This window comes from Lagopus muta, chromosome 10 (genome assembly GCF_023343835.1).
Source record: "Lagopus muta isolate bLagMut1 chromosome 10, bLagMut1 primary, whole genome shotgun sequence".
NCBI lineage: Eukaryota > Metazoa > Chordata > Aves > Galliformes > Phasianidae > Lagopus > Lagopus muta.
The window spans coordinates 8556646-8579558 of NC_064442.1; the positions used below are offsets into that span (position 1 = coordinate 8556646).

Consider the following 22913-nt stretch of genomic DNA (forward strand, 5'->3'; position numbering starts at 1 on the left):
CACGAAGCTGCCATCCTGCTGCTCTGCACTCTGCAGCACAGCCAGGTCTCTGTCTATTCTCATCTTAAGGAACCAGTTCAGCTCTGATCCTGCAGACAGCTTCTCTCCTGGTTTGCTGCATTGATTTTCAGTTTCAACACCCTGCTCGGGACCCAGGCTGAGCAGCGTCAAACATTTTCCTGCTTGGGAAGGGACTTAATTCAAGGTTGTCTTTCCTAAGTATAACTCCTACTGTTGTAACTCAAAAAGATAACATTATCCTCTAGCCTGTGGATTTTCACATAACTCTTAAAAATGAAAAAGAGGATTTCAGCTGCTTTCCTTCCAGCTCCTATTGTCTTTAGCCTCCTGAGATATATTTGTTAAGTAATGCAAGATAATCGCCAGTTGTCGAGATAATTGTCAATTGTCAACTACTCCAGATAATTTCTATGTTTTCAACCTTTGCTTCATCCCTGCATGCATACGGATGTTTAGGAACTGGAATATAATGTGTCTTTTTTTGTTTGCCATTACATGGGGCAGGATGCAGGTGTGGGAAGGGATTTCCAGCCAGCCTGCTTGTAGCTGTAGTACCCTTCAGCTTTTTATTTTTTCTGTGCGTATCTCTCAGCAGGCTGCCAACAAAAGACGAAATCAAGTGGCAGACTGTGGGGCAAATGCATCCCAAGCGTTGTGCTGCAGTGCTATAGAAACTTCACTTTGGTTGTTCTTGTGCATCACTGTAAAAGATGGGCAAAGCAGTCCAGCCAGCCCCAATGCTCTGACTGTGTAGTCCTGCATTTTCTTCAGATTTTCCCTTTCGAAAGGTAATTTACTTGGACAAAGAGGTGTCTTTGTCTCACCCTCGGTTATGAAATTCAAATGACAGCCCTTTGCCTTAGGTGCTGCTTCTGCTTTTCCTCTCTGCTTCTTTCATTTCTCCTCCCTGCTGTTACACTGGAGTGAATAATGCATTTTTTAGAGAATTTCCGTGGATTAAGTTTCCAATTAATTCAAGTCAGTTTTAAAGACTTTGCCAGTTCAGGTTGCTAAAATTCACTAGGAATTATTGGAGCAGGCTGGGGGGGTTTCCTATAAGTTTTTCTCCAGATTAACTACAAGAATATAGTGGAAAGGAGTTATTCATTTTTACATGTGAGTGTATACCATCAGCACGCACAGGATTTGTTTCAGCCCAAACTGAATACGCAAATTACACTCCCTTCCTTTCTAAAAGGCCCAGACATGGTTTCACACCAACTGACAGTGGTAGTAATTAATGTGGAGGACCCCTGGGGTCTTTTAACCTCCTTTCTCAGCTTTTGATGGCTGAGACAGCCACAACCTGTGTGCCATTTAACTATCTATAAAACAGAGGGGTAAAAAGCATTTAAACACGACACTGAGTTTTCTTTAAACTCTCTAATGAGCTCTAGATAAAGCACCAAGACTTTTACTGAGGATTTTAAGAAATGCTTTTTTCCCGTCAGTTGTTCTCCCTGGAACAGAAGAGTATTTCTGTCTTCTCATAGACAGATAAATTCTAGGAACAGCTTCCACAAAAACCAGGAAAACTGATGGTGTGCAGTGGGACCATACAGTAAAGATGTGCTGTAGGACCATTTTATCCCTTTCATCAGCTTGGTGGTTGTCTCTCTTCATCACCAAGATTGTGACAAGTGCTTTCCCTTTGTTTGTCTGTTTGTTTGTTCGTTTGTTCCTTTACTGCAAACCTCAGGACAATTCAGCATTATTTGTTCAGTTTTATGGGACTTTGCTTAACTTATCGCTAGGAGAAGTAGTGATAACTGTGGTTGGACCTGGGGTTGGGAACTACATTTTGCCACCAAACTGTAATACTGGGCAAATAACACAATCTTATCCCAGCACTCTTTGTGCTACATAAGAAAGGAAGCATCCCCCTGGCAAAGCATTTCAATATCCTCTAACAAAGGTCGGCCAGGGAGAATTTGCTTTTAGCTTTATTTTCATTTCCAGTTCAGAGATTTCAAATTGCCAGTATAGAGGTAGCTTACTGCTAAACATTGTAAAATATTGTATATTACAAAGTAACCTCCCCAAAATACATACATTAAAGACATGACACAGATGCAAAATAATGCACTCATACCCTTGAATTAAACCTGCCCGTACCAGAGGTCTGCCTGACAGACCGACCCCACTCTGCCTCGTGTGTGTGCTGCATGGCAGGAGATGCTCAAGCACAAAACATCAAAAAATATGGGTTTCACCTGACAGCCCTGAACAAGCAAGAGGTATACAAGAAAAAGGTGCACACTTTCACTTCTCTCCCTGTTTTGTCAAGACTCTGAAATTCCTCGTTAAGTCTGGAAGCAGAACGCAAGAATCTTTCTAAAATATAGCCATCTCTGGTTAATGATGAGAACAGAGGAGAAGCAGTGCTCTAAGCTCTATATTCCTTTTATTTATACAATGCTCTGATTTACAGAAACTGCTTTATAGAAAATTTTGACACAGCCTCTCCCTGGAGATGAGGATAATTTAAGATTCTGTATCTGAAGCTAATTAAACATAAGATACAGCAGGTGAATAAATTGATTTTCCCATTTTGTGGTTTTGAGAAAAAGAAAATCAAGGAAAAAATGGAACAGAAAGGAAAGCCACTGCCGTTCTGGCAGAATTATTTCATTAAAAAAAAAGTTAGCTATGTCTTCCTACTCAAAGTGAAATGTTTTGAAAGTCTGAAAAGCTTCCAGCTATAAAATAATATGGTTTTATATGCTAAAATGCTATCCTCCCTCAGCTTCTAAATTTTGGCTGAAACAATTCCCCAAATTTACCCAAATTTCTGAGTATTTCAGTCTCCAGGAACTTCATTTTCCAGTGAAGTCACTTTACTTGGAAAGCTTTTAAACTTTTAGTCTTAATGTCAGAACAACTACTATGCAGTGACACAGTCAAACCATCTATTATTTATTTATTGTGATCTACACTTTAAAAAGTGTTTCGTGTTCTGACTGTCCAATTTGAGATACCTTCCTGAAATCTTATAAGAAATTAGACCCAGCTGACCCGTGCCTACACGTGTGTTTTGGAGGCAAGCCACCCCACCTCAACCCAGGCGTTTATGCTCCACATATCAAACCAGCATACAATCTTGTTTAATTCAATTCAGAAAGGAAGAACTAGAATTTTGTCTTCCAGTGTGAACCCCTTTATAGGGATATAGGGCTTGAGCCAGTAGTTACCTCTTTGGGCAGCTTCACACCACAGTGCTGAAATGTACTCCAGGAAACCATAATAAATTTGTTCTGAAGAAAAGCCTCCAAAATACATGCAGTACTGCAGTGGTACTGTACTAGATGCAGAATTCTCAGCAACAACTTCCTTAATCAACTGATCTGCTCCAATTTCACTGATTTATTTGCGAATGTGGCCATAGCATGAAGACATCTCATGGTGAACATCACAAAATTCTAACAAATCACAAAGAGTTCCTGAAATTAAAAGCAATAAAAGAGAGCAATTTTCAAGATAAATTGAAATAAAACAGGAAGGATAATGCAGTAAACTCATGGAATTATTGAACTTATATTTCTTCATAGCGGTTTCTTGGTCAGGGCAGGGCCTAATAATGTCCCGCATTAGTATAAAGGCGGAGATGTCTCAGTCACACTTTGCAGTGTCATTAGGCAATCTTTGCATAGAAAACCACCTCGCTGCTAACTAATTTCAACAAGAGTTCTACCAGCAGAGAGGCTGCAAAATCAGACTGCATCTGAGAAGCAGAAAATGCCATCGCTTTAATAGTAAAGTATTATTTCTGGTTTTTCTGAATGTTCCTTTAAAAGTTAAGATAGTGACTGTGAATGCAGCTCAGTATTTTTAATGTGACGCCACACAGCAGAATCTTGACTGTAAAAAAACTATGACATCATAAGTATTCATTACAAATCCACTAACTGAAAATCTACCAAAAAATTTTGGAGCAATTATGTTGACATAACACTGTAATTATGCCAACATCTCAGTAAAAGAAAAAGAAAGATGTTATTCAGCTTTATGCCAAAACATTGATATAACAGTGAAGTCTACCACCAAAGGAAGACTTTTTAAGACGCTGAAAAAGTTTGCAAAATCATCAGCTGAGGTCCTGACATAAACTTGAGATCAAAAGGGAGACATTGTAGATGTCTTAGCTACACCCAAAGTTTTTAGTGCAGATATGATGAGACACCACAGCAGGCTTTGCTGTAATGCAGTCCTTGCGTTTTCAGGTGAGACCCCCATGGATGTTGGCGGAGAAGAGAGAGTACATCAGTCAGGTTGTATGGAAAATGATCTCTGGCAGCTCAGCCATCCAAGGAGTTTGGTTATAGCTCATCCTGATAATCCTGAAAGCTTTATGCCACTAAATTAATGGCTAAACCTCAGTTTCTACAACATGTAAAAATGAATCAAGAGAAAAGTTGGCATCTGAACAAACTTCCATGCAAAGGCATGGAAGGTGCATAAAGGTTGAAAGTCCTCAGGAGTTGTTTTCTGTCTGTAGTTTGTTTTTGTAGCTTACAAAAAATTTCAACTGAGCTTCACTTCCGCTACAGAAGTGCAGTTTTCTTCATTTACTTTTGTCCAGTAAATGTGTATGCATGAGTGCACGCATGGATGCGGCAGTGAAAAATAAGCTAATTCTAGCTAATGTGGGAGTCCTAACCAGCAAAGGAGATCTCCTTCAGCATCAACATTACTGTTAATCCTCTCTACATTTCCTGTAGAACTATGACTATGAACCAACAATTTCTTCTTTTTCTGTTTATCACATTGTGAAAAAAAACAGACAAAATAAGTTAGAACTAAAATGTTTTCTAATTAAAACTGTATTGTTTCCTTAGAAAAGTTACAAGGGCTGCCCCATGATTAGACAATGAGCTGCCTAAATAATAAATGCGTGCTGCTAGCAAGGAGAAGTCACGCATCCAATCCTTCAGGGTGACACAACTCCTTGCAAAGTGAAAAGCACAAAGCCTGGACAACACTTAAGTGCTATTTTAAGAACTTCTGTACTGAACAAGTTGGATATGCAGTGGGTAAGTGTCCCATAGAGCCTTACTGTTTCGGAAGACAAATCTTCAAGTACTGCAGAAGACACTTTAAAGCGCTTTAGACAATAGAAAGTATTGAAGAAAATAAGAATGTCCCTGCCTCAGGATCTGATCCAACACTGAGTCTGGAGTTCCGCTTTTCAAACATGCTATCAATTCACCCATTAGCAAGTTCCACTAGCCTCTCTCTGTACCAAAGTTAAACGTAACCTTTCATTCCTGGGGCTGCAGAGAGGGCTGCAGTGCTGGTAATGGTAAGCCCATCGGCCTGCTGATGTTCTATAGCCATAATTCTGTAGCTCAATGCCAGATAATATTATAATATGATTTCTGTAGTTACTTTGTACCATTTCAAATACAAAGCAGGCATGTCTCCTACCATGTCTTATAAAACATGAAACCAGTGTTTATGCCTGACAACCAAAGAGATCTATAGAATGTTTACGGTTTGTTTTTTTGAGAAGTAGAAAATTTTACCTGCAGAAAGATAATGAATTAAGTAAATCTAATGAGATTTACAGTCCCGTATTTCAGGGCCAGAAGATTTTATGGTTTCCTCTGCAGTATCATGTCACCTTCCTGAGTCCCCTAATCCTCCAAGCACATGCTGGAAGAAACTCTAGTTTGGGGCAGCTGGAATGAATATTTTGGATAAAGCTTTAGTATTGGCTACCAAAAACTTGGGTCTTTTCCTAAGTGTTCTTGAAAACATGAGCAAGTGCTCTTGAGACTATTCCAAAATCAAGTTTATTTACTTTAATGATTAGAATTAAATGTGCAGAGAATGGTTCTTGCACGATAGGGGTGGGGGTGTTATACAACAGAGCAGCTTTCAACATTTATAAACCAAACATAAGGGCTGTATCCATAACAAACCTCTCTAAATTCCTCAGGATGACGGTATTTGCCGAGTATGTAACATACCAGATCTCCAGCTCATGCTCGCACCTTAAGAAATTGATCAATACTAAACAGTGAATTTTCCTGTTATTCTAAATAAGCTTTGTTCTTGACAGGGTGTAACATATTAATCGAAGAGTACAGGATTTTCATAATATTAAGTAATGCTGTGAAGTTCTGCAGGTTTAGAGCTTACCCTTCTAGCTGTGCAGGAGGCAAGCTGGATCTGGGGGTTGGGTAGGACAGTTAGAGAAACCCGTGTAGTCAGTAGGAATCATGGTGGGTGTTCGTTCCTGGAGACAATTTCACACGCACCACATCTGGGCATATTGCTTAAGTAATGAACAAGAGAGGGAAAATGGACTCTTGAAGTTGCAAGCAGGTACTGGAAACTCTACTTAGAACTACCTTTCATGACCCAGTTTGCAACTGAAGAAAAACATATGCTGATAGAATCATCATAAATGTAAAAAAAACATATATCTAAATGCCAGACTAAGATGTACTGTCTAAACGCACGGGATCCCAGCTTAACACAGCTTTCCAAGGCCTTAGGAAAACAAGTGTGTCAGTCTCTTTCATGTGTGAAATGAAACACCATTCATTTTTTCTGAGAAGGATATTCAGGAAGATGAGAGGATCTGTATGTTCCTAAAGATGGATTGCAAATTGTAAACAGTACCTATGTGATAGGCAATCATTGCAAGTATATACATTATTTTATCTAGTATTGTAATTGTGAAAAGTGAAAAGTGAAGGTGATAATATTAATCAGGAGACAAGGACACAGAAGTTCTGACAGAAGAACTGGATGGCTGAAATGTAACGCTCAGTGAGTGTTGCAGGAAATCTCTTTTCTTTCTGGAGAGGGAGGATGCTCACAAAAAATGAAGTACTGAGGTATATCCTAAGAGATACACATTCTGGCGTTGTTCTAAAACTTGAAGGCTAAAACGTTAACGTGTATCTGTGTATGTATATGTATACTAAAATAGGAATTATGCTTTTCCAGCTTAAGTTTACCTTTCTTATCATTGTACATCCTCAAGCTCTCATCATAGAAAGCATCTTCTCCATGAGAAGCAAACTATGGCCCTTGTTGCTCTACAGCAGAACTCCTCCGCTTAGAACTAGCTCCCTTTTCAAGCATCAGCTTCATAAAACAAGATATATATATAAGACTCCACTCTAATGGTCTTTATTAGCCATTAGGAGTAAAAATATGAAGCAAATACAGGATTGTGTCCAATTCGCCTCAATTCTGGTACAAAATCAAAATGATTCAACCAAGTTATTAAATGAAATAATGCTGAAATAATCACTGACTGTGGATAATTTTTTTTTAAATATTTGTTTCGTGGCTTAAAATAAACAGTAATAAATAGAAGTTTAAGGTTCCTTCTTTCAATGCTTCATAATGGAAAACCCCAAAATTGAGAAAATGTTTTCATCAAATTTAACAAATAAAAAAACTCCTAATTTTAATCCATTGACAATCTCCAAGTCTAACAATGAAGCAAAGCATCCATAATTCTGTTTAACTCTGCTTGATGTGAAGGCTTTATTTTGTGATCATTTTAGTGCATAAACCCTGATGAATAATGGAATTTTCGAAAAAGAACCCCTGTTGAGTCAAGCTTCATTGACATCTGACTGGTAGTCCAAAAGCCTGCAGAGAGGGTCCAAAGCAATGCATCACAGCCTCCCAGCAGGTCATTAAGGCATTACCCAATTAGAAAGCAAGGCTACGGGGCGACATTGTTCACAGCAGAGCAAACATAATTGATTTTTATTTCAACTGGGGGGAGAACCTCCTTACTGAAGAGCTTTAGCATAATTTCTTATTTAGGAGAGGTTTAAAGAGATTTGTGCTAGAGTATTTAATTCCAAACCCTGGGACAGTCTCTGGCAGTTGTATAAATTAAGGGGCAGTTGACTTCACTCATTCATATACAAAATAGAGACTCGCCTGTTGCTCAAAAGTAGCATGAAAATTTCTGAGCAATGGCATCCAACACCAGCTGTGCAGGGCATAGTGCTTGGGCTCCCACAACCTTTATATGGTTCATGCAGCCAACAGCAAGCCAGCTTCCTACTTTAAGAGTCATGTCCTATGCATTTTAACATGCTAACACGCTAGGCAGTCAGGAGCTCCTTAAGAGCACTGTGCAGATGGAATTTGCTCCTGAGACATCTTTATCACTATCTATCTCCTCTTCGTTTTCATCTTTCCCAACTGGAAATTTTTGATCCCCTTGTTCATGGGCACGGTGGGTCGGAATGTGTGGAGACAGCCAGCTTGAAGTAAGAGGGGCTCCTAATGAACGACAGCTCGAATTCTCCCAGTTTACAGCATCACCGTATCAGTGGAAAATGTTACCTCTGATACCTCTCATAAGAAACCTGCATTGCCACTGCATGTGATTCACATGATGCCTTTTCTCATTTTAAACCACATAAGACTGAAAAGTCCTTCTAAAGACATCAAGCTCCAGCTCTTAAACAAAACAGATCATAAATCATACAAAGAACACTTATTTTAATTTACTAACAGTGTTTCAGTGGCAATGAGTAACTTTTCAGAAGGGGCTTTTTTTTCTGTAGACTTTGCATTTAAGGTCCACTTGAGAACACAGAGCTGGAAAATGCTATAAAATCCTCACTTTTTACAAGACCCAAAGCAACACAACAAAAATTTTTACTGGAAATATTTGTAGATTACTATCTCCAAACTATTTATACAGTAGACTTCAAAAAATGTATTTTCCTGTATTCCTTTTACTTCAGAGCAAATTAATTGCTATTTTAAAAAACAGAATTTTTCAGCTGCAAAGGCATCAGTCCAAGAAGCAGTGAACTTCATGTGCTGTGTCTATACCCAAGAATCACGTGGTTCATGACTCTAATTTTCTGTTTTCCATCACGTTTCCAACAAAAATAATTATCATTTTCAACTTGACGTATGCCTTAAACACTCAGTTTTTATTCTTAGTTAAAGAAAAACATTGAAAAAAAATTTACATGGCATTTTCAATTCCAAGTCTGCAGCAATACAGTGACAATTTTATTCCCCTAGGTTGTTCACAGCACTACTCTATCGCAGTTAAGTGCTACCCTGAAATACTAAGAAAGCAAAGATATGGTGTAAATAATTTTTATAAACACTTATGTACTCAGATACATCACAAAGCTACTAGCAGCAAGGGCAATTTAGCAGTCATCTGTCTTAGCACAGCACTTTGAGCCCCAGGCACAGATTGCCACCCCTCAGTGTTAGTCACGAAGCCAACACACATCAAAGAAGCAATCACTGCCCCTGAAAACTTCCCCTGTAAAATTTATGCTCAAGACCAGCTGTTGATGAGTTTATCCATATATTCACAATTTTGTTCCCCTTTTTTAATGTTAGGAACAACATCAATTTTTACTGTTGTGCACATAAACACGATTATAAAATTTCAGCAGTGACAGCAATATACCATGCTGCTGCTTAGTCAAGTAGCAATGGGCCTAATGAGCTTCTCTGAGGACTGCCAAGGCACATCCAGTGCCCAGCTCACAACAGGACTGCCTTCTGTCTTTCTCTTGTGTTAGAAGATCTATGGCTAACACCAGCTTCTGTAGACATTTTACCACAGATAAATTTACTGTCAACTGGCAGTCAGTAGGGTTATTCAAATACACACATTTATATAACTGACTGAAGGATCTGGTTCTTTCACGACATGAATACTAATAAAAAGAACACCACATTTGAAATATTTGTGACAGAAACCATCAGTGCATGAATCACTGAGGCTGTTTGTGTTCGTTGTATCTACTTGCTTGCTACTACTACTGCTACTACTACTACTACTACGCTTGCTACTTATACTTCAAACTCTTCCAACTACAGCAATTTCTGGTAAACGTTCTTTGTTCCCACCAGCAAACCAATAAAAATACTGCAGAGCCATCAGTACCACAGGTAGTTTGGTAACGAATAAGTTAAAGCCACAAATATCCAAAGATGGGTCAGGCTTAAGCCGTGCCTTACCTAGAAAACCTATTATCTGAGTTAGTGGCCCTCTACCCTTCCCAGTTTGTGATCCTCTTTTTTTTTTTTTTTTTTTTTCTGGCTGTAATGAAGCCCCCCAAGCATAGAATACTAAACAACTTGGTTTTTTAGGCTGGTTATACTTGTCATGTTCCCCTTAGATCCCATCATCAACAGTGGGGTTTGTAGCTCCAAGTTTAGCCACCACAGGTCAGGTGGGTACATTTAAAGTACAAAAAGTAAGAGTACAATGGGCAGGCCAGAGAATGTGGGAAGAAAGATCTCATGTGCTAAAAGATCTCATGTGCTAAAAGCCAGACGTGGGTAGAGGATAACACCCTTTCCAGGCTGTAGAAGAATAAATGGAACAGTTTACATCTGGAATTCATAGGTCTCCTGACTTAATGAAAATAGGCAATACTTGCTTTTGTATGGTAGGTTAGAGTGTTTGGATTTGTAATGAGGAAAGTAAGTGTAGCATACACTGTACATTGCCATGTTCTCCCACAGGTGTGTGATGTGTGGGCTGGAGAAAACGGACTAATTTTAGAACTTTCACCTTGTTAAATGTTTCTGGATTTTAACTTTGTAATAGGAGACATGCTGATACTACAGTCCTTGAACATTCCTCACCAGTGAGAAAATAGAGGGAAATGGTCTGAGAATTCAGTACTTAAAATGATAACTATAAATTATACTGTAACTTCAGTCGTTTTAAAATGCTTGTTTTACTGGAGAATGTAGAGCAAGGCTGTGTTTTTCTCCAAGGAAGAAATGCTGTAGTTCACCACAGTAAATCCACATGCTGGCACTGAAGTTCACAAGCAACCATTATTTAGTCTATAAAATCCTTCCATAATATTCAGTAAATTATGTTGTTGAATTCTTAAAAAGAAGTCTTGGAAGACCATTCTAAGTCTGCCATTTTACATAGTATCTTATATACCAGTTAATCTTCTACAGCCTTTATTCATATGCTTCACTAACTAGCTAAGTGCTCAGTTTGACAAGAATAGGCATAGGATAGCTGCACACACTGTATTTATTATGTTTATTTATATCTATACCAATTGAAAAACTAATTTCCAAAACGAGAGACAAGAGGAAGAAGGAGTCACTTGAACATAAAGAAGCTCTAAGAATTGTTGCCCGTGGAAAGAGCAAGTTTCTGAATGTCTGAAGAACTCATGAAAGGTCACCTCTAAGAGCACCTCCATCTGGTGCTTCAGGAGCAGTGCTGGAGGCAGAAAGCCAGAGGCACCAAGTTGTAACACACTCATTTAAGAGGCCAGAAACTTACTTCATCTATTTGCTGTAGTTTTGCCAAGCATTTTGCCTGAAATAGAAGAACTCATTTCTTAAAATCAAAGATGACATAGCCCTGAGATGCTTTTTCTGATGTAAGCCTGTTCTGAAATACCCCAAATCTCAATCCAGTTTTCTTCTCTGAAAATCAGAGTAACACTTAAGACTTCTGATTGCAGACAAGGGTCCTTCTATAGTAGATGTTATGCCACTGCAGAGCAAAAAGAACTTAAGATTTAATCAAAGGTTTACTCGATAGGACAAGGAGTAACGATAGGAAGTTTCGCATTAACATGTGGAAGAGCTTCTTTACAGTAAGGGTGATGGAGCACTGCATCAGGCTGCCCAGAGAGGTAGTAGAGTCTCCTTCTATGGAGATATTCAAGACCCATCTGGACACTGACCTGTGCGACCCTCTGTAGAGTACCTGCTTTAGCAGGGGCGGTTGGACTCCATGATCTTGAGGTCTCTTCCAACCCCTCTGATTCTGTGAAAAGTATCTCCTAAGCTGAATCTCAGTTTTCCTCTACTGATTTAAGACATGTAGTGTCCAACAATTTTATGTAGATCAAAAAACTACAAGCTATGCTGAACTATTTAAATCCATGTTAAGAAAAGACACAAATAATGAGGTCTAATCACAGAATACTAGCAGTAATAAAATGAAAGAACACTATTTTCTTTAGCTTAATACAGTAAAATCAAAGAAGAGATGTGCCAGTAGTGATTATTTCTGATCATGGAGTCAAACTCCCTTTAAATGGTACAATAAGGTCTGTCTTGTAGCTCCACAAAAAGTAGATGGCACACTAATGACCCAGGCCTGCAAGTCTTTGAACCTGCAGTGCCGTGTTCAAAGTTCATTGATGTCAGGGCATATCTGTCACGTGCCTTGGGCTTTAAACGAGGTCCATAAATATCAAGCTTGAAAGTGGTCAAAAGTCAGATGGAGCCATAAATGAAAACAGTCAAGAATACACTTGCTTGAACTCATTTCAGGCTCGAGTGCATGCAAAGAGGTCAGACCTTACTCAAAGATGTATCAGAAAATGTTGTACAATTCTTCGCATTTGTAACACGCACATTGGTACATTTTCAGAAACTGGAATGTCGTACCAGATTCTATCATAAATTAGAAAGCACAGCTGAGATGTCTTTTTTCCAAATTCCCAACTCTTCCTAAACTTCCCCCTTAGAGCTGACCAACTTTTCCCTGTAGAGTTCTTACGGCTCTATAAGCATTTCAGTCATTCACAACTATAAAGAAGTGGTCAGTGTGGCATTTATCTGTGCATCATTTTTTGCATTTTGTACTTTCCATGTTCCTCAACAAGCTTTGGGATTATGCGTGCGAAGATATTTGAGGAGAATAGATTTTAAAAAGCTACAACTATGGAAAGTGGAACACTTTTCAACTTTTAAATACAGGGAGTGAATTTTGTCCATCTGATGAGAAATATATTATGTGCCCAGGAGTCTATTCATTTATGTCACAAGTAGAATTGTGATAAATTTTTAAGCTATGATACCTACAAAGACATTCATGAAACTTGCTACTGTGTCTGGGCAGTTTAATGAAGCTTGCATATTTCAATAAATTATTCATTGGGATTTATTTTCCATAACTAAATATCACAAAAATTACTGATAAATCTAGTGAAATCTGACGGCTGAAAACATCTGTCCTCCCATGCTTATACATCTTCATTTTTCTCCTTCTCTTTGTCTTTATTTCTCCAAATTAACTATGCCAAACAGCTTAACGATACAGTATATTTGATTGATGCCATGCAAAATAAAACTGTATGGCATACTATACATTTAGAAAGGATACAGAACATACTTTCCAAGGCTGGAATTGTCTTGGTAAAAACTCTAGCTTTTTATGCTTATGGCTAATGAATTTATCTCCTGAAATAAATGTATTTTTTGGACTTGGATCAATGCATGCCTTAATTAAAACCATGTTTCTGTATGAGCATCTAACAGGAACACATGAAGGAGCTATTTAAATTGGAATAGTATAAACCTGTACGGCTTTTAAAGCTAACTGCTTCCAGGTGCAAAGAGAATAGAGGTTTAATGCTGTTTCCATCTTAATGCTCGAATGCCTTTGTTCTTGAAAGTGTAAGGTTTCCCTCATTCTCAGTTTTACAACTGCAGGTTTCTATGTTGCGTAACACCCTATAACAGAGCACCAAAGGGCTTAGTTTTATTGTTTCGTTTCATTTTATTGACTGCATGTTTTATTCAGCTAATATGTGCCATAGAGGCAGGCAGTAACATCTCAATTACAACACCAGTGCTCTTCCTTCTCTGTAAATGACCAGCTTCAATCTGCACTTTATTATATTCACATGCAGATGTTAAAAAGCAAGAAAAGAGTGATGAAGGAAGTCAGAGTTGAAGCAAGTCTTTTAAAGCATTCTGGTTGGAAAGGCTTTTTTCCCAGGTAATCCTCTAAAGACAAGCACATTCCAGCATATGATATTAATGCCATGGCAAGCCACCAACCACCAGCAACTATTGCAAAGAAATGGGTGTGAGAAAGTTCAAATCTAAATAAAAATCCCTCCAGAGTTTGATCAGAACTGGATCTGGTATTCCACTTTACTCATTTCTACTATTGTGAATCCCTGTTGGAGAGCCAAAGAGATTTTGGCAGCTCAACAAGTATACAAGCAAGAAATTGGCACTCTCAACAGCTTATTCAATGTCCTGAATATTAAGGTTTGTTTTACTAAGAAGGGAATGCTGAACAGGATGACATTAGGAATCTTCATGGTTCTTTATGTAATGCCATTGGATTTTTTCATTCCCACAGGGGCAAAGAAACAGACTGGCTCAACATTAGAGGCAGATAAAAGCTTTCCCTGTGAATCAGAGATACGCTGAGCTGGTGGGGTGTCCACCTGTTGGCAGGGGGAATAGGTGGGAAGAAAATGCAAAAAAAAAAAAAAAAAACCACCAATAATCCATTAAATAAAGAGAAACATGTCATTGCTTTGCAAGTGGAGCAGTAATCAAAGAGAATCAAAAAGGAAAGAACTCCCTTGTTTTATCTAAAGGCAGTCAGCTCCTTCAGTGCAGCAGCATCAATCAGTTCAGCATGAGTCCAGGTCCTGCTAATAGACTTGAAAGTTTAATATCTGGTTTTCTGGCCACTGACAAACAGCCAGATACCAACAACTACCAGAAAACACTGTCCCACCTCCAGCAAAGGGACACTAAATGTTGGAAGAAGTGTCTTTCTCTGCCTTCCCATGGGAAATGACTGTGAGCCAGCAATGTTCCTGAAGAGACAGAGGCATTTTCCAGCTACAGACTAGAAAATAATCTTTACACTGTTTCAGAGATACTAATAAATATTTCACCTGAATTGCTTATACTGCATTGTAAGCATTCCAGAAAAATGATATTTTTGCGTTGTTTGTAAAGAACTCAACTATTCAATACCGAGCTCAGTTATAGACAACTAGAAACAGCTAGATGTATTTGCAGTGATGCTTCATGCCAGTGTGACAGCAGTGAGAAAGAATGATTTCTTTTTAGTTTGTTATAAAGGGTAGCTTTTTACACAGACATTTCTCTGTCTTCAAAGGAAAAACCTGGCTCTGCTTTCAGTCTTGTCCCACATTTCGATTGTCAGCATACTTTCATCACTCTTCTCCTATGTTGGCCATTTTTGCCCAGTTCTTGCTTCCAGGTAGAAATGACCTGCTCAAGATGATTCTTAGCAACAGAGTCACAGCAGTAAGTCCAAACGCCAGCATATATTCCTCACACAGAACTTCAGGTCTGTCACTCCACTCACTCCCTAGATCCACAGGATATACTGCAGGGGAAAGGGAAAAGATTTCATGCCAGTCCTACAAGAAGTGCATTTCCTGCAAGTTGCTACCAGCTTTTGATCCTGCTGTGGCCCTAGGAGCCAATATTTGGGGTGAGACCTTACAGGAGCAGCATGCACTCTGATTTTACCCCACTGACCAACTAAGAGAGCTAAGAGCTGATACTCAAGTCTAAACAGAAGCTAGATGGGAAACTTTTATCCCACTTTTAACCAGTTTTGTTCTGAGAGGTCAACGTCAACTTGCATCTTCAAGGAGGTATGCATTCTGCACAACACAGGCAGGAAGCTTCAGTCTATGGAAAGCCCAAGTAAATCTTACAGCATGACAGCAACCAATAATGACAGCAACCCCAATAAATAGATGGGAGGCATTTGAAGCAAAGCGGTTGCACAGTTAAGTGCTTCATATCAAGTAAAGAAGATGAATGAAGTCTAAAAGACTGTCAGAAGAAAGAGAGCAGGATGGAGTCCCTGGCAGAAGCCAGAAGCCCTTCATGTTGTCCGTAAGCAGTGTGTATAGGAGTAACATGCAGCAACACTGGGACCCTGCTAGGCAGGGGGGTTGGAACTACATGATCCTTGGGGTCCCTTCCAACCCGGGTGATTCTGTGATTCTGTGTGATTCTGTGACCCAGCATGACGTGGGTCTCAACATCAAAGACTTATGCAGGACAGCTTCATAGATCAAGTTGCTCTGACTTCACTGTTGTTTATGATTATTTATTGAGTACCAACAATATCTGAAACTGTACAGAGAACAAATAGAGAGCCCCTTTCCAAAAATGGAAACAATCAGACTTTGTATGAGAATCCTGAAATCCACCCAAATAAAAGGCTTTAGTCTCTGAGACTGCTAATTCAGCACGTATCATGAGCAATAAATTCACTTAAGAAGTTCTGGAAATCAGTGTTTGTTCTTTGACAGCTTGCTCCTATCCAGAAGTTATAAACCACAGGATGAAATTAAACACAGTTTCGACCTCCCTCTCCACCTCAAATCCCCCAGTTTCTGTTTTGCCAAAGTATGTTAAAATAGAGTCAATATCTTTGACATCCGAATATGATTTCTTCCCCGGATTTTATGGCCACATAAAGATACTATCTTTGACATCTGGGCTGGATGCTCTGCTGATGTAAATCAGCGTCACACCACAAAAGCCAATTGAACTGCATGGATTGAAATCATGGTACAATACAGACCTATACATATATTTGTTTTCTGAAAGGAAAAAAAGGATTGCAAGGTTTAATGATTCAACACATTTATTTCCTGCTGATAGAAAGAAAAACTATCATTCCAACTGTACATGGTACATAATAAATTATTGTTATTGAACTTTCACGTTAAACCCCCAGTAATCCGAGTTCTGTTCTGTGGTGAAAACTATACTGCAGCTCTGCGACTGATAACATCATAAATACAGCATTACAATAACTAATAGTGCCCTGCTATGACACACTGCAAATTAAGAACATTATTAACAAAACCTGAAGTAGATGCATGTGTCAAATCTCAGTAGATGAAAGTGTTTTTTTCAATGTTTTACTGCTATACTCCCATGACTATCACAAAAACACCATTTTCAGCTCTGTATCACCATATTTTAATATTGTACAAATAGAAAACCTCTATCCTCTACTCTACTCTATCCTATGCTTTGTACACAGGGAATCTCTTCAACCACTACAGTATTCACCATATTCTCCATTCTAAATGGAGACATTTTTATGTTCACTGATTTCCCCATTTCTGCCAGAAGAATGTCTTCAAGTCCATTTTCACATCTAAGAAGGGGACAAAGAATTCACTTCTACACACATGAAGTATCTATAGCTTTTTTCCAAGTGGTCATTTTGATTGATTTCAAAAAGGCTCCCAGCTTACACTATGGAGATGCTGTGCTATGACCACATGCCCTGCACACTGGCACAACACAGGACATTCAGTGTCCAGTATTATCCCCGTACATTTATTTAAACAGTTGTGGAGTTTTACGTCACTTTGCTGAATCAGGTGAAAAAAAAATAAATTGTGTTAACAAAACACTACCAAGTTACAGACATTTTAATACAAGGAAAGACACCCTTTGAAGAAGTGTTCACAGAAAGCTCAATCTTCACCCATGTGAGATTCTCTCCTGTGCTAGCACAGACAAGAAGCCATGTGGCTGGACAGGATTTTTTAAAGTGGGCATCACAGCAGCTGCCTTAGTGTGACATTTTTACTCTCAGATGGGGAGAAGAGACACCAGCCATCAAGAGACATGGACTCATTCACCAGCACTGCTAAATAAGTCAGTGCCAATTAATCCCAAAGGCTGGAAGAGAAGCCAGGTGGAGCTGATACTAGCTCTTCCTCTGGCCTGGGAAAAAGCAAGAAAAGCTATGATGAGACTTTATGGATTCTGTTTTCTTCCCTCTTACAAGAGATGCATTCTTAATCCATTTTGCTAGCACAAGCGGGTATCTGTTTATACCTATTGCCTGAAGGAAACACACACCAACACATTCAGCCACCAATTCCCCTTTTATAACTAGTTACACATGCCCTTAAGTAGTCAGGAAAAAACAGCCGTGCAGAAAAGACCACTCAAAGGCATCTCGTGAATAGCTGGAGCTGAGAGCTTAATAAAAACTCTTTTCTACCACAAAGCACAGCTTATAGCATCGTGTTCAAAATATTTTTCCACATACACACTAGTGAATTTCTGGTCCCACTAAAGCCCTTCACTTCAGTGGGGTGTATTTCACCTTTTGTGTTTCATTGCAAATTGTTAGGAAAAAGAATAAATTACACTCTGTTAAATCCAGGCACAGTAATAATCAACAAATTCTTTTTAAAAAGAAACAAATACTACTGGGAGATCTCTTTATATCTAGCTCAAGTCTTACAGAGGTTTTTGTTGCATTTTTAAAAGGTGTTCTAAAAGTTATTTTCTGATCTACTTTTTGTATTCCTGGATGGTTTCACTGCATTTATATCAAACCAACTGCAACAAGAAAAAACAAACATGGAAAAGGCATTAAGAAACAAAAGACCAGATTTAAAAGCCTTTCACAATCATCCACTTAAAAGACCACACTGTTTAGCTAGCTTGTCCAAATTTACAGTGTAGCAAGAGCAATAATCTCCATCAGTACTGCTTATAGTCCCGCCAAACTGAAAGCAAAGTTTCCATTGACTTCTGTATGAAGATCAGTGCCTGGAAAAGAGGGATTGTATTTCAGAGTCAGAACGCTTAGATGAATGGCTGTAAACACTGAGATAGAGATATCCTTTCTCTTCAGGTTAAGTTATTTTGCCACTAACAGAACATTTGAAGTCTGTAACTCTATGGTATTGAGACAACACACCCGTCTTTCAAGGCAGATTAGAGTGCATTGCAAATAGCACATAGCATAACTTAAGCCAAATGTCCAAAATTCCACTTGATGTTGGTACCACACATCCTGCCTTCAGTCAAGTGTCTGAACACATTCCTAGCAAGCTTAAGCAGAGTGTAGTTAATAGAATCAGACTATGGAAAACCATCACAAACAGTGCCATTGGAGGAGGTACAGAGGACCATGAAGATGATCAGAGAGTTGGAACACCTCTCCTATGAAGAAAGACTAAGGAAGATGGGCTTGAAGAAAAGAAGGCTCTAGAGAGACCTCATTGTAGCTCATAAGGGAGCTCATAAGCAGAAGGGGGGTGACTCTGATAGTAATAGGATAAGGGGGAAGGGTTTTACATTAAAAGAGGGCAAATTTAGGTTAGATGTTATGAAGTAATTCTTTACTCAGCTAGTGGTGAGGCCCAGGCACAAGCTGCCCAGAGAAGCTGTGGATACCCCATCCCTGGAGGTGCCCAAGGCCAGGTTAAATGGGGCGCTGGGCAGCCAGCCCACAGCAGGGGGGTTGAGACTGGATGGGCTTAAAAGTCACTTCCAACCCAAGTGTTCAATAATTCTATGAATGCAACACGAAATTTCTACTTCAGAAGCCAGTCAGTAACTTGTGCTAAGAACCTCAGGTTTCTTCTCTCCATCTCTTCACTGTCCATAAGCTTCCATCTTCTAGTTCCTCCACAATATTTTCATTTAGATATTTTCATTCTATCACTGTGTTTTATAGCATTAAAAATGCTTCCAGTCTATATTTCTTTATCATAAAACATGTTAGTGTTTATGTACCATTCACCAATGCAAATACAGAAATCAATCTAACCCATTCTTCCACCATTCTTACCACCCAACTAATTGATGCACAGAACCACCACACCATTTCTTTCCATCCAACCCTTGGACAATCCTCTGCTGATTTACAGACCTCACCAGGAAATTTGGGAGCCAGTTTTCTGTAGACTACAGATTTTCATTGGTCAAAGAAATATGTACCATCAGCAAGAGAGAGACTGGAAGTGTAGTACTCCCTCATTAGTCAGCACTAATGTTCAGAATAATTATTCAACATGTTATTCATGTTTAACACATCAGTTCACCAAGCTGGCACTCTCACCCAAGTTACAAAGGTAAATGAAGACTAGAAGGGGCCTGGGAAACTCTGGAGCTAATATGTAAGATCTTGGCACCATCTGCTCCTTCCAAAGAGCTAAAATTAATAAAGAACTCATCACACCCCTGCTGAGTGCAGGAATGCCAGCACACAGCTCCTGAGAGATGCACGCAGCTTTCAGCCATATTTTAGCCCTGTTGATATATAGTTTCTGCCAGCTTTCTAGGATATGGAAATTTGAGGCATAGAAAGAACGGATATGAGGTGTGAGAGGCAGCAGACTGGGGCTGCAGCTTTCTAACCAGGACTTCCCAAGGAGAAATATATGCCGACGCTCTGAGCAGAGCAGGACTGGCGTGATGGTGTTTGGGCCATGCCAAGTAACTCGGGCACATAGCTTCTGCAAGGGACAGCATCTCCAGACTTTCCAGGTGCCTAAAATATTCAAAAATAGTCAAAGTCCTCCAAATTGAACTAAAAGTTTCAGGTGAAAAAAGAAACTCCAGGAAGCTCAGGTGAACGATAGTCCTTAGTGGACCATAAGGCAATGTATCTGCTTTAAATCCAGATTCACTGTCAAGAAAAAGGTTGTCTGATCTCCTCCCTACTTCATGACCCTTTCAACTCCATCCAGATGATGCTCTGAGGCCCTGTTACCCTGTGCATACCCATCATTATGCCCTCATTTAGGAGATGCAAGTCCCAGAAAGACACTAGGGGACTGGTTACATAGTGCTGCCGTCAGCACGTGGGAAAATACAGTTTGTGTTAAGCAAAGCAAATAATTCCTACCTCACTTTTGTGGGAAAAAAAATATAGAGATCATAGAAGAAATGTATATTGTATTAGACATGCCACTGCAACAAACAGAATTTTTGCTATTTTACTCAGAAGACATTTGCATGATTTTGAAACTGTGTAAGCAGACTGCCCAGCTATTTGCTTAGTTGCACAAGAGATCTCATGCTGCTAAATCCTTTTCAGAATTATCTTGCCCCCACTCCACTCCTCAGAAGAGATTTCCAAAATAAAATAAATCATTGATCCAGTGTCAGGAAAGCTGCTTTCTCAGTGTTATCTAGTCCCTGGGTGTTCTCTGTAGGACTGTTTCCTACAGATAATTGGGGGAACCCTGAGGCATTTTATGGATCCATACACTTTGAATTTCACACAGTCCTTTGCACTGATATCCATGTTACCAAAGATATTGGATCCCATGCACATTGGAATTCCGAAGACACAGACAGTAACAAAATTATTTTTCCATACCAGAAAGTGCTACAGAAAATCAGAGGTGTGCAATGGATGCTTGAATTGACCAGTTTAAAATACCTACTTTGCACAAGAAAACTATCCTATAAGAACATCATTGAATTTGCAAAGTGAAATATTCAGAATGTGAGAAGTGTCAGAACTGGTTTGCTTGGCACACCATCTGCGCACATCCTGCATATCCCTTCAGTGGGGCATAACCCCTGGAGTGTTGACCTCAGGTCCAGAGCAGCAAATTGCCCCTGGGTTTAGCAGCTAAATATCCCAGAGCTGTCCTTCTGGGGCAGTTTTGGAAATTCCAATAGTTTAGCCAAATATGCATAGATTAGAAATAGTAAAACATGTATCCCTAGATAAAAAGCCAGATATTCTTTCCCTTACCAAATTTTGTGTCCTGGAGATATTCTACCTTTTCAACATTCACCACACTGTTTTGCCCATGACATTGTTCTCCATCTCTGTTTTCAGACTTGTTTCTGCTGAGTTTCCTGAAGAGCTCAGCTTGATGGAGATCCTCAAAACAAAAAAAAATTCCCTCCAAATTTAATTCAAAATGGTTGAAGCATACACCAATCAAAACAGGGGTTGCAAGAGGCAATGTTACACAACCTTAATAAGACACATCAGCAGCTCTGCCTGTAATATTTTTGCCATTTGCCTTTCCCAGACTATTAATTGCATCTTGAGAAGTAAAATAAGTAGCACAAAGAGGAGGAGGGTTTCCAAGCAACTGCTTCATTTTCATTTTGAGCCCATGCTGCAGAAGTGTTAGTAAATTCAGGGGCTAGTCTCAGCCCCAGGCCACAGGAGATTGAAGAAAGTAGGTTACAAACAGTAATTTTTTTTCACATAACCTCACATTGACACATAACAGAGGGATCAAAAGGAACAGCATTTTAAATCATTGCACCCACATTCAGTATCTGTATTCAACACAAGACACAGTCAACAAAATGTATTTGTATGGTCAAGGCACATTTCCACTGATTTCCGAGTCCCCCAGATCTCAAATGAATAGGGAAGAAAATAAATGAATAAATAAATAATCCAGCATCAATACTGTCCTTTTTTTGCAGCTCCTTGCAAAATTCTCCCTTCCAAGCCCATTTGCCACCGGGCTCTGCATATCACCATATGCTCTCAGAGCTTTCCTCGCTCAGACACTGCTTACGTTTTTCTCAAGTTTTTTGCTGAATGGTGCCTTGGGTCTGCCATGAGCCCAAACCCAGACCATCATACTTTAAACTTGGGCACCAAACAAGCAATTTGATTTCCAGGAGCTGCCGAGCAAGGAAACAGGACTCACAGGTGCCCTGCACGCCCTGGAAATCAGGCCACTTTCCTCTGTGCTCCTACTTTCAGTTTTTTCAGTTTTTCCTCCACCCAGTGGCCACTGACTGAAATAAATTGCTTCGTAAAAATACACTGTCCTACCATCCTAGTTACTGAAATATGCTCTTAGCGTGGCAGCTGGCTGCTGATTGTTGCTTACAAAATGGGACACGCAGGGGGTAGAAACATCTGTGTGTGTGTGTGTGTGTGTGTGTGTGTGTGTGTGTGTGTGGATGGGAACGTATGCATGAGCAGCCAAAAACATTTTATCCAACAAAGGAATATACAGGCAAAGAAACACAGCCACATTCAAATACAGTCACCAGAAGTTATCATTGTCATTTTCAGCAGCGGAAATCAAAGATCAAAATGAATTGAAAACTACTGCCTCAGCAAAATCTCAGAAACCCACATTCCGTCATATAAATCAACACATTGGTGAAGCCTCCTGACCAGTTTTATAGTGGTATAGGAGGAACACAGGTTTCTTGGCAGTTGTCTGCCTCACCTGTGCAGACATAGTGAGCCACAAGTGTGGGTTCAGCATGGAGCTACGGACACACGAGAGGCAGTCCTTTTCAATCTGCTATGGACTGCTACAAAACTCTGGTAGTTATGATTTAGTTTTGGATTTTAACATTCAGCCAGAGAT

General features: G+C 39.4%; 1 protein-coding gene across 2 annotated transcripts in view; it reads right to left on the reverse strand.

Moving 5' to 3' along the window:
- The window catches only part of TMC3 (transmembrane channel like 3), a 305047-nt gene that overhangs the window by 261557 nt on the left and 20577 nt on the right, over positions 1-22913 (reverse strand). The window lies entirely within an intron of this gene.